Consider the following 17,244-nt stretch of genomic DNA (forward strand, 5'->3'; position numbering starts at 1 on the left):
AAATGGGCTTGTTTGTTACTATCAAAATTATATATATTCAGAGACTAAGCATTAGTCTACCTTCACGGGAAAGGCGATGGTTAGAAAGGATTAAAGCCTTCACGGGGGAGGTCAGGATTAGAAATTGTTAAGCTTTCACGGGAAAGGACAGGGTTAGAAATTGTTAAGCTTTCACGGGGAAGGTCAGGGTTAGAAAGGATCAAAGCCTTCACGGCGGAGGTCAGGATTAGAAATTGTTAAGCTTTCACGGGGAAGGTCAGGGTTAGAAAGGATCAAAGCCTTCACGGCGGAGGTCAGGATTAGAAATTGTTAAGCTTTCACGGGGAAGGTCAGGGTTAGAAAGGATCAAAGCCTTCACGGCGGAGGTCAGGATTAGAAATTGTTAAGCTTTCACGGGGAAGGTCAGGGTTAGAAAGGATCAAAGCCTTCACGGCGGAGGTCAGGATGAGAAATTGTTAAGCTTTCACGGGGAAGGTCAGGGTTAGAAAGGGTTAAAGCCATCATAGGGAAAGTCGGATTTGAGTAAGCAAGAGGATTAAGTTAGGCTGATGTGAGGCTGGCTTCATTACTCCGCGTGATAGGGACTGACATGTAATGTGTTTACACATGGCTTCATTCCATCAAACTGTACAATAAATTTTACCCTGAGTCGTCATGTGCTATGACCAGCTAGGTAAGGACGATTAGTTCGATATAGCTTAATAGTTGGTATCAACACAGCGAGACAATCCCATCAGTGATGTGTAACATTACGCACCTTCAGGGTAAACACAATCAGGTGTTGTACAAAAGCCCCATTTTAGGTCAACGAGATGGAACTATTGTTTTGATAAAGGTGCAACTCCGTTACAATAGCGTTGCCATTATGAACAACTTTGTGTAAATTAACCAGGACAGTATGTTGATCGTCAACTATATAGTGTATGGAGCACAGTGGTGTAGTGGTTAGCATGCTGGCCTCTCACGCCAAAGGCATGGGTTCGAATCCCGGTGGAGACACAACAATTTGTAACCTGGGTCTCATACTGTGTTGTGTCCCTGGGTAAGGCACTTCGTCCACATTGCGCTCAGTCCACCCAGAGACCATTATAATAGATTATTATATGGTCTCTGGTCCACCCAGCTGTTCAAATAGGTACCTGAGAAGCGGATGTACGGACCTATACGGTCGCGCGAAGCGCTTAGTAGCGGCTTTGAAAGTACAATTCCGTCAGGGTAATAATGTAACGCCAGAGAGCAGCATCGTGTTGGATTCTAGGCGCAAATATTAGCATTACTATTTATCAATATTATATTGGCTAATACAACCCCTCAAATATATGTTATTAATAAGAGAGGTTGGTTTGTCAGTGTTACCAATTTTCCAAGGGGTGGGGTGTGGGGTGTGTTTGGGGGTGTGTATGTGTGGCCTTCGTCCTGGTGAACCAACGATTCACACTCTAACCAGCCCATCTACGGGGAAGGAACCTACGGCATGTCAACAAATTGTTTTCATCATATTCTGTCAAGCACACACAATCTGACATCTGCTTATTTACTAGCGTCTCTGAAAACTTGTAGTCACTTGACGTCATTCTTGACGTCATCCTTGACGTCATCCAATCACAGTCCAGCGCAGCGCTGACTGACACCACTGCCACAGACACTCTTCAAGAACGAAACGCACAGGCGTTTTCAGCATGTCGATATATTTTGACAGCAATCGTCATTAAGACCATTCCTATGTTTGAATCCCGTTAATCATGTCATGGATGTTGTTGCATACGCATCATAAAATGTGTTAGTAAACATTTGTCATAATAAATAACAACAACTGAAAACGATGCATGAAAAGTGCATGCAGAAAATGCACGTGCAGTGTGTCGGAAACATGAGTAGAGACATCAACTATAAAAGGCAAAACCAAATTACGAAATTTACGATGTATATAAAACAAAATGCCAAGACTGAATGCTATTGACGCCATTGGCCGTGTGGAAGCAGGGGAGTCCCAGTCTGTCGTTGGACGTGTGGAAGCAGGCGAGTCCCAGTCTGCCGTTGGACGTGTGGAAGTAGGGGAGTCCCAGTCTGCCGTTGGACGTGTGGAAGCAGGGGAGTCCCAGTCTGCCGTTGGACGTGTGGAAGCAGGGGAGTCCCAGTCTGCCGTTGGACGTGTGGAAGCAGGGGAGTCCCAGTCTGCCGTTGGACGTGTGGAAGCAGGGGAGTCCCAGTCTGCCGTTGGACGTTTGGAAGCAGGGGAGTCCCAGTCTGCCGTTGGACGTGTGGAAGCAGGGGAGTCCCAGTCTGCCGTTGGACGTGTGGAAGCAGGGGAGTCCCAGTCTGCCGTTGGACGTGTGGAAGCAGGGGAGTCCCAGTCTGCCGTTGGACGTGTGGAAGCAGGCGAGTCCCAGTCTGCCGTTGGACGTTTGGAAGCAGGGGAGTCCCAGTCTGCCGTTGGACGTGTGGAAGCAGGGGAGTCCCAGTCTGCCGTTGGACGTGTGGAAGCAGGGGAGTCCCAGTCTGCCGTTGGACGTGTGGAAGCAGGGGAGTCCCAGTCTGCCGTTGGACGTTTGGAAGTAGGGGGGTCCCAGTCTGCCGTTGGACGTTTGGAAGTAGGGGAGTCCCTGTCTGCCGTTGGACGTTTGGAAGCAGGGGAGTCCCAGTCTGCCGTTGGACGTTTGGAAGCAGGGGAGTACCAGTCTGCCGCTGCAAGACACTTCAACGTCCAACACAGCACGATATCTCGATTATAGCATCGACATAACCGCTTTAATTCGACTCAAGATCGTCCCAAAAGTGTAAGACCAAGAGTGACCACTTCTGTTCAGGACCGATTCATCCGGGTGTTTTACCTACGTCATCGATTTGCTACAGCAACGGACACTGCCTGCACTGGACAGACACTGCTGACACTGACCAGGTGCCTGTTTCTCGAAGAATTTCCGACCAAACCATCAGAAATCGTCTGAGAGAAGTGGGAATTCGAGCACATCGACCTGTTGTCCTAACACGACTACACCGACAACGACAAGCCCAATTGTGCAACAGTGAGTGAGTTTAGTCTTACGCCGCTTTTAGCAATATTCTAGCAATATCACGGCGGGCTTCACACATTGTACCCATGTGGGAAATCAAACCCGGGTCTTCGGCGTGACGAGCGAACGCTTTAACCACTAGGCTACCCCACCGCCCTGCAACAGGGTACAGGCATGGAACCCTGGTAACTGGCAACGCGCTTGGTTCAGCGATGAATCGCGTTTCCTCCTGCAACGACGGGAAGGGAGGCAACGTGTCTATCGACGTCGACACGAACGTTCTGCGCTGAACTGCGTTCGACAGGTGGACAGATTTGGTGGAGTGAGCGTTATGGTGTGGGGAGTCATGTCCTATACGGCTAGATCAGAGCAAGTGGTGGTTAAAGGCAATCTTACAGCAAATCGCTACATCGACCAAATCCTGCGACCTCACTTCCTGCCACGTTTTAACCGTCAGAGGGAGCTACTTCAACAGCTCGTGTAACAGGTGTCTATCTCGCCGATGCGAACATCAATGTCTTTCCCTGGATTTCCAGATCGCCTGATCTGAACCCGATCGAGTATCTATGAGGCGAACTTGATCGACGCGTCTGTAAACGTCACCATCGGCTCAGACACTTGCATAACTTGCCAACGCGTTGCAGGAGGAATGGCGAAAAATTTCCCAAGCAAAAATCCGACGACTTGTGCAATCCCTTCGAAGGCGGTGTCGAGCATTAACGGCTGCAAGGGGTGAACGCCCCCTTACAGATTACAGATAGCCTTGATATAAATGTAATACTTTTTTAATACGGACAGAAATGATATAAATGTAATGTTTCTGATTACAGAAAGCCATAATTTAAATGCAGTATTGATCATTATTGCCATGATGTGAATGTAATATTTCCGATTACGGGCAACCATGTATTAAATGTAATATGTTATAAATGTCATATGTCTGATAGCCATGATATAAATGTCATATCGCCCACTGCGCTCAACCATGATGGTGGTATTACATCTCTCACGGGACGCTGCTTGTCGATACCGCCTATATCCTGCCACCGACAAACTGACCAGCCCGAACGTGACAACTCCAGGCAGCTGTGATTCGCTTTTTTCCGTGAAGCAAATAACCCCGGATGATCAGCTTTGGTAACGGTAAAGCAAGTGTGAGGTTGGACTCCATCACCCTGAGTGTTGTAAACACTGTTTAGTGTTAGACCAAGCCACGGTGGTGTGTGTAAACAGGCAATCGGAGATCATTGGGTCGCACATGGTTTAGTTTACATTATTTCTACTGTCCCTTTTCACCGATTTTCAACGTGTGTCGCTGTAATGAAGTTAGATTCTGCTTCTGTAACTTGGTCTTAAAGACCGCTACTACTTCTTTAAGATCGCTGTTGTTCTCGTAGAGGTCAAGGGAAGTGTGAATGTAATGAAATGTGCCCCACGAATACCTGCCTCCATTGTGGAAGGAATCGGGACAGGTGTTGTTGTTTGTGTGTTGTATTGTTTAATAACGTCTTCGTGTAATACTGGCTCCGGGACAAATAAGGTCCAATTGCAAAATGTTTAATTTTCGTCTCAGTACTCAATCCGGAATAGTCTCCAGGGCGCATGCGCGGTGTGACGGTGGTCAGGTGTCAGACCGGATCATAGACAAACTGCTTTCTGGAGCGGCAAATGATAGACAAATATTAAACTGCACACAGTGCTGCTGAGAAAACATGGCGCGACTGTTTCAGTGGAGTCATAGCAACGGTTCACTCCCAAAAGACAGACTCAATGAGTACAATAATTAGCTGAGCCATGCTGTCCACCCCTATTTAATTAATGAGCTGGCTTAAGACTGACTGAGTTTAGTTTTACGCCGCTTTTAGCACGCTGGCTTAAGAAGAGCAGCGTATGTCCCATCCCAGAAAGGTGTTCCCCGGGTACTTCTAGAGGTTGTAGGGGAAACAGTCATAGGAAAAAATTCATTGATTTGGGGAGGAAAATAAGTCATAAACTAAAAAAAATCAGTATTGATAATGTATTTATTCAACAAGTAATAACAATATTATCATCAATTTCTCTGAACCACATTTGAACCTAAATTAATGCATTTATTCAAGTATAATACAAGTATAAATAACTGGAGAATAGGACGTTTTATAACAGTTGTTGAATTAGGTTTTGCAAATAACTGGAGAACAGGATGTTTTTATTACTTAAGATTATTTGATGATGAAAGTGAAATAGTATTTATAAAATACAGTATAAACAAAGTAAAAGGAGAATGGGATGTTTTATATAGTTATTTTTACCATGACTTTTTTGTTGTTATTGTTGAATTAGTTTTTGCAAATAACTGGAGAACGGGATGTTTTTATTACTTATTTGTTTTTCCATGACATTTTTCCTGTGACTTTTTTTCCGATCACCCTCCTAGATGGCTGCCTGTATGCCAAGAACATGGTGAAAAGGAGAACATAATGATATTCAAGTGACTTTCTAATAAGTGTTATCTGTGCACTGACAAACATGTGATGTAAAATAATATGGTGCTTGGTCTCATAGTGAGTGAGTGAGTGAGTGAGTTAATATTTAGCGTCACATCGGCAATATTTAAGCCATATCGTGACGAGAAGTTAATTTCAAAATCAAAATTAAAATTAAAATGAATAAATTTAGAACATAAAATCCTGAGCATCACAGATATAAATTTAAAAGTAGTACGCTATCATAAACTTCAATCAGTATAGACAGTACAAAATATAAACGGGCTACAGATCACCAACAACTGAAGGTAGATCACCATACTAGGGACCATGGGGACTTACAGTACTATATATACAGATCACCAACAACTGAAGGTAGATCACCATACTAGGAACCATGGGGACTTACAGTACTATATATACAGATCACCAACAACTGAAGGTAGATCACCATACTAGGGACCATGGGGACTTACAGTACTATATATAGATACAACTGAAGGTAGATCACCATACTAGGAACCATGGGGACAACTACAGAACTGAAGGTAGATCACCATACTAGGGTCCATGGGGACTTACAGTACTATATATACAGATCACCAACAACTGAAGGTAGATCACCATACTAGGGACCATGGGGACTTACAGTACTATATATACAGATCACCAACAACTGAAGGTAGATCACCATACTAGGAACCATGGGGACTTACAGTACTATATATACAGATCACCAACAACTGAAGGTAGATCACCATACTAGGGACCATGGGGACTTACAGTACTATATATACAGATCACCAACAACTGAAGGTAGATCACCATACTAGGAACCATGGGGACTTACAGTACTATATATACAGATCACCAACAACTGAAGGTAGATCACCATACTAGGAACCATGGGGACTTACAGTACTATATATACAGATCACCAACAACTGAAGGTAGATCACCATACTAGGGACCATGGGGACTTACAGTGCTATATATACAGATCACCAACAACTGAAGGTAGATCACCATACTAGGAACCATGGGGACTTACAGTACTATATATACAGATCACCAACAACTGAAGGTAGATCACCATACTAGGAACCATGGGGACTTACAGTACTATATATACAGATCACCAACAACTGAAGGTAGATCACCATACTAGGGACCATGGGGACTTACAGTACTATATATACAGATCACCAACAACTGAAGGTAGATCACCATACTAGGAACCATGGGGACTTACAGTACTATATATACAGATCACCAACAACTGAAGGTAGATCACCATACTAGGAACCATGGGGACTTACAGTACTATATATACAGATCACCAACAACTGAAGGTAGATCACCATACTAGGGACCATGGGGACTTACAGTGCTATATATACAGATCACCAACAACTGAAGGTAGATCACCATACTAGGGACCATGGGGACTTACAGTACTATATATACAGATCACCAACAACTGAAGGTAGATCACCATACTAGGAACCATGGACTTACAGACTTACAGTCACCATACTATATATACAGATCACCAACAACTGAAGGTAGATCACCATACTAGGAACCATGGGGACTTACAGTGCTATATATACAGATCACCAACAACTGAAGGTAGATCACCATACTAGGGACCATGGGGACTTACAGTGCTATATATACAGATCACCAACAACTGAAGGTAGATCACCATACTAGGAACCATGGGGACTTACAGTACTATATATATAGATCACCAACAACTGAAGGTAGATCACCATACTAGGATCACCATGGGGACTTACAGTGCTATATATACAGATCACCAACAACTGAAGGTAGATCACCATACTAGGGACCATGGGGACTTACAGTACTATATATACAGATCACCAACAACTGAAGGTAGATCACCATACTAGGGACCATGGGGACTTACAGTACTATATATACAGATCACCAACAACTGAAGGTAGATCACCATACTAGGAACCATGGGGACTTACAGTACTATATATACAGATCACCAACAACTGAAGGTAGATCACCATACTAGGGACCATGGGGACTTACAGTACTATATATACAGATCACCAACAACTGAAGGTAGATCACCATACTAGGGACCATGGGGACTTACAGTACTATATATACAGATCACCAACAACTGAAGGTAGATCACCATACTAGGGACCATGGGGACTTACAGTGCTATATATACAGATCACCAACAACTGAAGGTAGATCACCATACTAGGAACCATGGGGACTTACAGTACTATATATACAGATCACCAACAACTGAAGGTAGATCACCATACCAGGAACCATGGGGACTTACAGTGCTATATATACAGATCACCAACAACTGAAGGTAGATCACCATACTAGGAACCATGGGGACTTACAGTACTATATATACAGATCACCAACAACTGAAGGTAGATCACCATACTAGGAACCATGGGGACTTACAGTACTATATATACAGATCACCAACAACTGAAGGTAGATCACCATACTAGGGACCATGGGGACTTACAGTGCTATATATACAGATCACCAACAACTGAAGGTAGATCACCATACTAGGAACCATGGGGACTTACAGTGCTATATATACAGATCACCAACAACTGAAGGTAGATCACCATACCAGGAACCATGGGGACTTACAGTACTTTTGCTACCTGCATGGACCCTAGCTGGATTACACCATCCCTTCAGCTGCTGGCGATTGAAAATAACAAATATACTACGATTAAAAGTTTGGTGGAGCTAAATTGACTTTGATGTTTTGGGACTTACGGCTTGGTCTCATATGTTTGATAGGTACATGTATATAAATAATTGATTTTGACAAGTAAATGAGATCTGGAAAATATATGTTGATGTACATATATGTTGATGCAATATTCTTAATTTAAAAACATAATTCATTACATGAAATGATAAAACTATAGTTAATACTTAATGTTGTCTTTTTTTATCAGGGCACATACCATTATTATCAAGGGTACAGCTTAATTAAGCCTTATGCAACCAACCATAAGAAAAGGATAATTCTTGAAAGGTGTCCATTGCAATTTGTATCATTGTTGTACTTAATAAAACTAGCCGGGAAAGGTTTGTTTTCATTTTATAACTATTTGCCTACGCCCACCTATCTTTGTTTATTGGAAATCTCGCTATTCATTCATGGCTTGATTCTAGCAGACTTTCAGGAAGCGCTGTCTGCTGACGGTTCTGGAGTCAGGTACCAGACTGTATGGCGACAGGTCAGTGCCACAAGAGGGCAAAGCGGCTGGAACTATCTCCCATCACAAAATCAGAAAGTCTTCAAAATTCGCAAACTTTAAATAGGAATTAAACCTCTCTCTACAAAGAACTAAGTGAGTATGATTTTATGCCGATTTTAGCAATATTCCACCACACTTTGAACCAGTATGGGGATCGAACCATGATAAATGTAATACTGATCATTACTGACAGCCATGAAATAAATGTAATATTTCTGATTTTGTTTAAACAAATTTTATTTATATAAATAATTGGCAAACAAGCCAAAGGCTTATCCAATTAATATTTCTGATTTCCACTTGACGAGCGAACAGTATAACCAAGAGGCCACCCCCTCCGGCCTCCAGCCATGTATTTTTGTTCCACAATTTTCAGATTCAGTGGCGGTGAATTCGGAAGGAAAAAATCTTACTGAAATCGATTGATGATCCGTCAGAGTATTGGTATAACTGTCCCCAGTTTATTGAGAGTGACACCGTCAATATATCCGACATTTACACAGCTATATAGTCCGGGCATATTGTCTATATGATCACGCCGGCGCAGGTCTGAAGCTCGGCAACAGCCAGGGAGTGTCCAAACATGAGCACGACTAAATCCATAGCCATGAACTGTTTAAAAGTTGGACGCTGTAATGAGACCTGTTGTACACACTGCCAGTCCTTCGCGGGGTCGAGTGTTCCTCCTTGTATCATTGAGACAAGCAGAACATGCACAGGAGCCCGGATGCACAAATCGACCACTGTGACAAAATCGTATAGAATTACGACTGTCGTAGCGCTAGGAATGCCTTGTTGGTCGATGTTACGCAAACACGTGCCATCTCTACTTCTCAGAATGCCACTCTGAGGTGCTTGGGGACATTTAAAGCCACATTAAATTCCTTCCATGTTCGGAGGCGTTGGACTCGGAACTTTTAGCTGACCACGGCAGTGACCATTCATACGGACCAACGCTTAGTCCTGAAAATGTTGACAGAAACAAGAACTCAGTCAGAGTGAAAACGGGTCCCAGTGAGGTGTATGATTCAGAATCTGCGGCGAGTGAGTGAGTGGGTGAGTGAGTGGAGTGAGTCGGTGGGTGAGTGGAGTGGGTGGGTGGGTGGGTGGGTGAGTGAGTGGGTGAGTGGATGGGTTAGTGGCAAAGACCCATCAAGTCCACTGCCCCTCCCTCAAGCCACAGCATCAGATTCAGAACCTGCGGCGAGTGAGTGAGTGAGTTTTACGTCGCACTCAGCAATATTCCAGGTATATAGCAGCGGTCTGTAAATAATCAAGTCTGGACCAGACAATCCAGTGATCAACAACGTGAGCATCGATCTACACATTTGGGATACGATGACATGTGTCAACCAAGTCAGCGAGCCTGATCACCCGATCCCTTTAGTCGCATTTTACGACAAGACGAAGACCAATTCCAACCCGGATCTTTATGGGTATAAGCCTTTAATTACACATCAACATGCAAAAAGAATGTGTGAGACATTAACTCTGCTAAGAAACTTCACTGAAAGCAGCCGATTGGCCTGATGAATTCACGTCATTGGTTTGTGACGTCATGATCAATGATAATCGTATTTTGTGGAACAATGCAGCTTTGTGAGGCATTGTTACTAAAAAACCCGATCAGTATTGAGAACCGCTAAAATGCACATGTGCCAATATCGGCAAGTTATTACAGACTATATTTCTAACCTCACTAGTACAATGTGTGACGCTCATTTCTGGTGTCCCCCCTTCATGATATCGCTGGAATATTGCTAAAAGCGGCGTAAAACCCAACTCACTCACAGTCGGTATGACAAAGAGATGTAGTCATAGACCGATTCATAATAATATACTCCCTTTACCAACCTAACTATAAATTAGAATTGGTTTATTCAATAAAGGAGCCACAGGTCCATTATACAATAACAAAACTGTCACATACACCAAGTCGTGATGTTCATTTAAAACTAATATAAGGGCTGTGGGGTAGCCTAGTGGTTAAATCGTCCGCTCGTCACGCCAAAGACCCGGGTTCGATTTCCCACATGGGTACAATGTGTGAAGCCCATTTCTGGTGGTCCCCGCCGTGACATAGCTGGAATGTTGCTAAACTCGGCGTAGAACCCAACCCACTCACGACCCATTTGAAACTGATCTTGATGAGTGGCACCATATACTGAAACGAGTGTAAAGAGGCGCATGGTTGTTTCCATGAAACGCGAAGCTGAACAGAGATTTTAAGTACGCTTCATGTTGTCGTTAACACGCAGGTGTACACTGATGGATCTAAGTGCCCAGTGTCCGGTCGTGTTGGTGCTGCTGTCTTCATTGCTAATGCGAAAAAAAGAGAAATTCTATCCGATTAGCGGATCACCTGTCAGCATTTTCTGCTGAACTTGCATCAATCATTGAAGCATTTGTGTTGGATTATTTTTTAGGACCGGTATACGCGGTGATTTTCAGTGCTTCAATCAGTGCTTCAGAAGCAATTCGGGCAGGTTCTTCCACAGGGAGACAGGGTTTAATCAGCATTCTACTCAACCTATTTAATGACTTAAGTGAAGAATGCCAAAGCTGCATTAGACTTTGACGAATCAGAACGGGATGAGACAATATTACCTTCTCCAGTTGAATTGTCAGTAGGATCCATGTTCAAACAAAAACGCTTTACGGATTGACGCTATATTAATGAGTTTGACTTTTATGGTAAATGACCTTGTGTTTGCCACTCAGTTCAGGTGTACTCATTACCGACCTTTGTTAGTGCTCCGTGGTGTAGTGGTTAGAGCGTCCGCCCGGAGAGTGGAAGGTCGCGGGTTCGATCTCCGACCGCGTCATACCAAAAGACGTTAAAATATGGTACTTGTTGGTCCCTGTCTGGCGCTCGGCATTAATGGGTACAACAAGGACAGGTCGGCTCGGAGTCAGTATAATGTGTCTGAGTGGGATATTCATGCTTCACTGCGGCATGGTATCTCAGTGGGCTAGCACTATAAAACCAGCTTAAGTCTGGGCTAGTACAAGCATCCGCACATACACATACACACGCATGCACATCGTCAAATGAGCGTTTATTCTTGTAGTATAGTTCACGTTCTTTCTACACATGTATCACATGTTACGGTACGTATTCTTATAAGGTTGCTGTGCCTGATTTTCTATACAAATTCTGATAATCAGCCGGCAATGGCGACGCTGAAGATATTGTTTTCTACGACGTCCGCGCATGAATATGACGGGCTCAGTAGAGGTCAACACTTCCGGTGACTGATAGGCCTTGCGCGATCGACCTGCTTGATCTCCTGGTGATCGCCACTGAAGTCTCGACATGGAAACTTGGCCGCAGATTGTGTAAAGTAGTTTCTGCTTTGATTACCGCTGGTGTTATTACTTATGTATGTTTAGGGTACACTGTATAACTTGCATAATATATATCTTTGGATGAACTTGAACCGTGCCAAGTGCGTGTGATTCTTCCTTGTGAAGTGGACTAATGCAGTGGTGCTTTCATCTATTTACCTACAGGTAATTTCTGGCCAAGTACATGTGTGCCTGTGTATTTAACGAAGTTAATTTTTCGGATTAACGACGTCTTACTCACATCATGTACTCTCTCAACGAGTAGTGTTCAGTGTCCCTTAATTCTGTAAGAAAATATCGAATTTCTAAGTATATTTGTACTCACCAAAGTATTGATAGTTTATTGGTCTTTTCAACATCCTGTGAGTGATTTGCAATCATGCCTTCATTACCTCAACAGTGTCACGGGCTTGATTATTGCCTATCTGTGTATTTCTGTAGAGCCAGCCGTTTGGCTGTCTCTTGTTTGCGTGGCGACTGTTGTTCTGCTTGAGTGATTAGGCTAATTACCCTAATTGGTTCATCAAGCTGAGGTGTCGTTGTGGGTCTGTTCCACTTGATCGATTATCTAATATGTTGTCTGAATAAATTGAGTTAATCACACCCCTCTGGCTTCGCATTTCTAGTTATTTTCATATAGATTCCTGTATAGGTAGTTATCACCGAGACAAGGTCTCGATCCAACAAGCGTTCGTAGCGCTACGCTATTCGTGGTCTATGGTAAACTGTAAAGTTACGACAGGTCGTAACGTTACGAATACTTTGTGGATTGGGCTGTTTAAGGGACAGAATGTGCTTGGGCTTATGATCTTACACGTTCTACTGCAAATATCAGTAAGATGCCACTGTCACACTGTTAAACCATGTATCATTATAAGAGATAAAATATCAAAAGTGACACCTGTATGTTGAATAAGCCTTCTTTTAGAATAGTATATAATTATTTTCGAGTGAGTGACGAAATTACTCGATTGTTGGAGGTAAGGTGAACGCCACGTTTAAGAATAAAGCACTTATACTGCGGCGTGAGTGCTTGCTTTCTCTACTCGGGACTTTTACATTGCAGGAAAACATTAAAATGTAATTTTTATGAGGAGTTATGATTTATCTTATTTGGAGCTGCCTTTTTAATGTAACCATCTATTTCATAACTTAAATGATACCAACAAGTTTTTAGTTCTTATGAAGGTAAAAAAATGCAAAGTATTTCAGCCTCTTCACTTCTAAATATGTTTAAAATACGGGAAATGTCATTGAGATGATTTATGTAAATCTTTATTACTGTATACTAGTATACTATACTAGTATATGTTGTTAGTGTCTCATAAGCCAGTTTGTGGCTCGACGCACGGTTTTTACTGTTGTATAATGTATTGTCTGTAAAATGTTCTTGTGCGGGTGACACTTTAATAAAAATATACTACTACCACTAAAAGGTCATGGTCAACGTTATGTCATAACTTCCCCACCACTGAACCGTGTCTAAGTAGATCGTAAACTGTTTGAGATTACATAAAGATCACAATCTCTGTGTTGGTCATCAGTTTGTATGAAAGTAGAACAGCTCCTGATGCCAACGTTGATGAAAACAGCTCGTCTCCCATGATGCACCGCGTCACAGTTCAGGTCAGATCGGTACGCAACATCTGATTGGACAACACAACTTTGGCAACAACATGGCGGCATCACAGCACTGTGTCTTCATTAAACTGACAAACACATTAATTGTAAAATAAAACAATGTATAAAACAATATGAACAATACTCACGGTTTTCACAACTCTGCGTTTATATTCTTTAAATTATAGGGGCGGTGGGGTAGCCTAGTGGTTATAGCGTTCGCTCGTCACGCCAAAGACATCGGTTCGATTCCCCATGTGGGCACTATGTGTGAAGCACATTTCTGGTGTCCCCCGCCGTGATATTGCTGGAATACTGCCCAAAACGGCGTAAAACTAAACTCACTCACTCTATAAATTACAACACTGTATTTCCGCAGTGAATAGCGTTGTATCCTACTGGGTCACTTGTGGCGAGCAAGCACGTATTCATTGCTAAACTTTCTAACAAAATGGACACATTTCAGGGTGTCCTCCCATTTGTGAGAACTCCCAGTTGTGAGACACATTAATTAATGGTTCAGTGCACATAGGTGGTGTTTTCACATCCCTACAATGAAAGTGGGATCAGCCCAGTACCCACAGGAGGCATAGTTCATTGATGAATTGATTAATGAAATAGATTATCAAAGATTATATTTAAACAGAAGAAATAGTTCATTGAATATTTTATTTATTCAGAAGAATATGTAATTATGATAACACCTTTTTATTGACTATTATGAAGTTTGAAAGTCATTTTGGTTTAAACATATTTTATTATTATTTATGAAAATCAATTGGGATTGGTGAAGTATTACTGCTTATGTTAACACCGCTCCCATGCAACATAAAATATAAACTGAAATGGAGGATGTGACGTCATCGATATTGACTATTGCATAAATATATTTTTAAGTACATATAAATATATACAGATTACATCAAATACAACTATTTTCTAAGTAGTCATAATTAGAGACTTACAGGTGTGTGTGTCTAACAAGCTATTGTAGGAATATAAATCAATCAAGAGAAGGTTGTTGAGTTAATTTCAGTATTTCCCTGTGAAAACTTTAAGGTTGTATCTCGATGATATAATCGTGGACGGATTCAACTATTTTCTGGTTTACACAAGGAGTAAATTCTTTGTTTCCGTTCAAAAAATTATCCAGGTTATAACGGGTAGTTGATATCCACAAGAGCAACATGCACTGTCTATTAAATGTCTGTTATACTTATCGGCGTTTGAGTCGCTAGATCCGAGCCTGAGGCAGCAATGAACGATTTGACAAAAACAAGAGCCATAATTAAGATCAATATAAATCTTGTTTTCGGCTTTTGTAATTAGGTTTTAAAATTCTTTGAGACTGCATGACTCTTTGGAATTTGGTAGGGCATTCCATAAATTTATTGTGTCGGGTAGAGAGGGTTTGGCATAAGGGTCATTTCGACTGTAAATTTCAGAGTTATTTCAGAGTTATTTCTTAAACTATAGCTTGTAGTTTCGGAGACGGAATAAATCTGAGTAGGTAAATTAATTTCTCTTTGATCACGAAGTTACCTACACAAAGTGTTTAATTATTAAAGACATTTACCTGAGTATGTTAAACAATTTATCTTATAAAGTGTCATTAAGTTACCTCCACAAGATTCAGTTACATAGCAAATCAGTAATTAGCTAGGGTGAATCCATTCTATCAGACAGGGGAGTATGGTGTGTTTTCGTTGTTAATTACCTACTCCACTATCTCATAACTGGGAGTCTCACAACTGGGAGTTCTCACAAATGGGAGTAGACCCATTTCAGTGTTGTAAATAACACCAAAACTAAACAGCTGACGTCTTATCAGAAATCTTAAAATGAAGTACACCAAATATGACAATTTTTTTAAAACAATCCCCAAAATGTATGTGTTCTGTATTTTTTACTTAAGTCTCACAGACTTCGCAGAACACTATTACCAATGGATCTGGAAATCACATTGTTTGCTCAAAAGTAGTTTTTAAAGATGACACAAAAACGTGTTCAGAATGCTATATCAACACAGACACGTTCAGAAGAACAAATCTCTGTGCAATTAACCATAACATTTCATCTGGGACTTTTCGCAATTTTTTGCAAAATGTCATATTTGGTGTACTTTGTCTTAAAATTCCCGATAAGAGGAACGCTTGACTACTATTAGTCATTGTTCTCCGGAGGGGTGTGGGGTGTGGGTGTGTGTGTGTGTTAATCAAGTTGTTAAAGCGTTATTCTCGTCAGACACAACACCACAGTTCGTTCCCCAAATGGGTAAAATATAAAATGGACCCAATTTCTGGTGTTCTTCGTGATATTGCTGGAATATTGCTAAAACGGCGTAAAACCATACTCGCTCATTTTTCAGGCTAAGGCCACACGTCGCAGGCAAGGTGAAGGTCACTGTCTCCCTCTCGTTCTTGTCACAATCTTTCCAAAACATTATATGAATTTCAGGCTTCTGTTAAAAACACAAATGGACAACTAACAGCTTCATGTCTACACGCTAACCTCATATAACAAACCTGAATTCTCACAGACCAATGTAGACCAAATTTGCGATGCGTGATTGCCCTATACAATTATACACAGCATTCCATGTTCCTGCAGATGTCTTACAGAACAGTAATACATATAGACCACGTCGGTCGCCGGGAAATAATGATTCGCACATAATGACGTGTGACATTTGTGAGGGCTGACAATAATTAATATTGCATGGAATCCTTTCGGCGTCACAAAAAGCCGTATCCATTTTGTCGTATGTTTCCGTAACCTATTGACGTATCTTCGACCGGACGCGGTGTGGTCAAGGATGGACACGAAAAGTGTGACCGGTGCATGGTCAAGCCAACAGCACGCCTTTAACATCAATATGCAACACCCTCGAAGACCCGGGTTAGAACATTGGTGGTCAGGCTCGTTGACTTGGTTGACACGTGTCATCGTAATCGTATCCCGACTGGATTGTCTGGTCAAGACTCCATTATTCACCGACCGCCGTCATATAGCTGGAATATTGCTGAGTGCGGCGTAAAACAACACCAAAACACCCACACTCTCGGGTGGCCACGGATGTGTTATAACATTGGTGTGTGACATACTGTCGGGTGACCAACGGCATGTTATAACAATTGATACGACACCTCGTCTGGTCACCACGGGCATGTCTGAACATTAGATAAGACGTTTTGTCGGGTGTCCAAGAACATGGTTTAACACTTTTATATGCATATTTTGAGTATGACCACGGCCATGTTATAACATTTTTAAATGATACATTGGTGGGGATCACGTGCAGGACATACACATTGTCCGTTATAACAGATTGTGTCACACCGATGTATCATTTGAAGTATTATTTGACGATTTGACTTGGACAAGGGTGGCACCCTGGTAATCTAAGCGCTTTGACCATCCGCGGGTTAGAACCCTTACTCAATCCACGCCGAACCCTGATGGTAGGATTCTGCTACATGGAAGACTATCTGCATCACCCAC

This window comes from Haliotis rubra, unplaced genomic scaffold (genome assembly GCF_003918875.1).
Source record: "Haliotis rubra isolate DU_JTF1 unplaced genomic scaffold, ASM391887v1 Scf916, whole genome shotgun sequence".
NCBI classification, from domain to species: Eukaryota; Metazoa; Mollusca; class Gastropoda; order Lepetellida; family Haliotidae; genus Haliotis; species Haliotis rubra.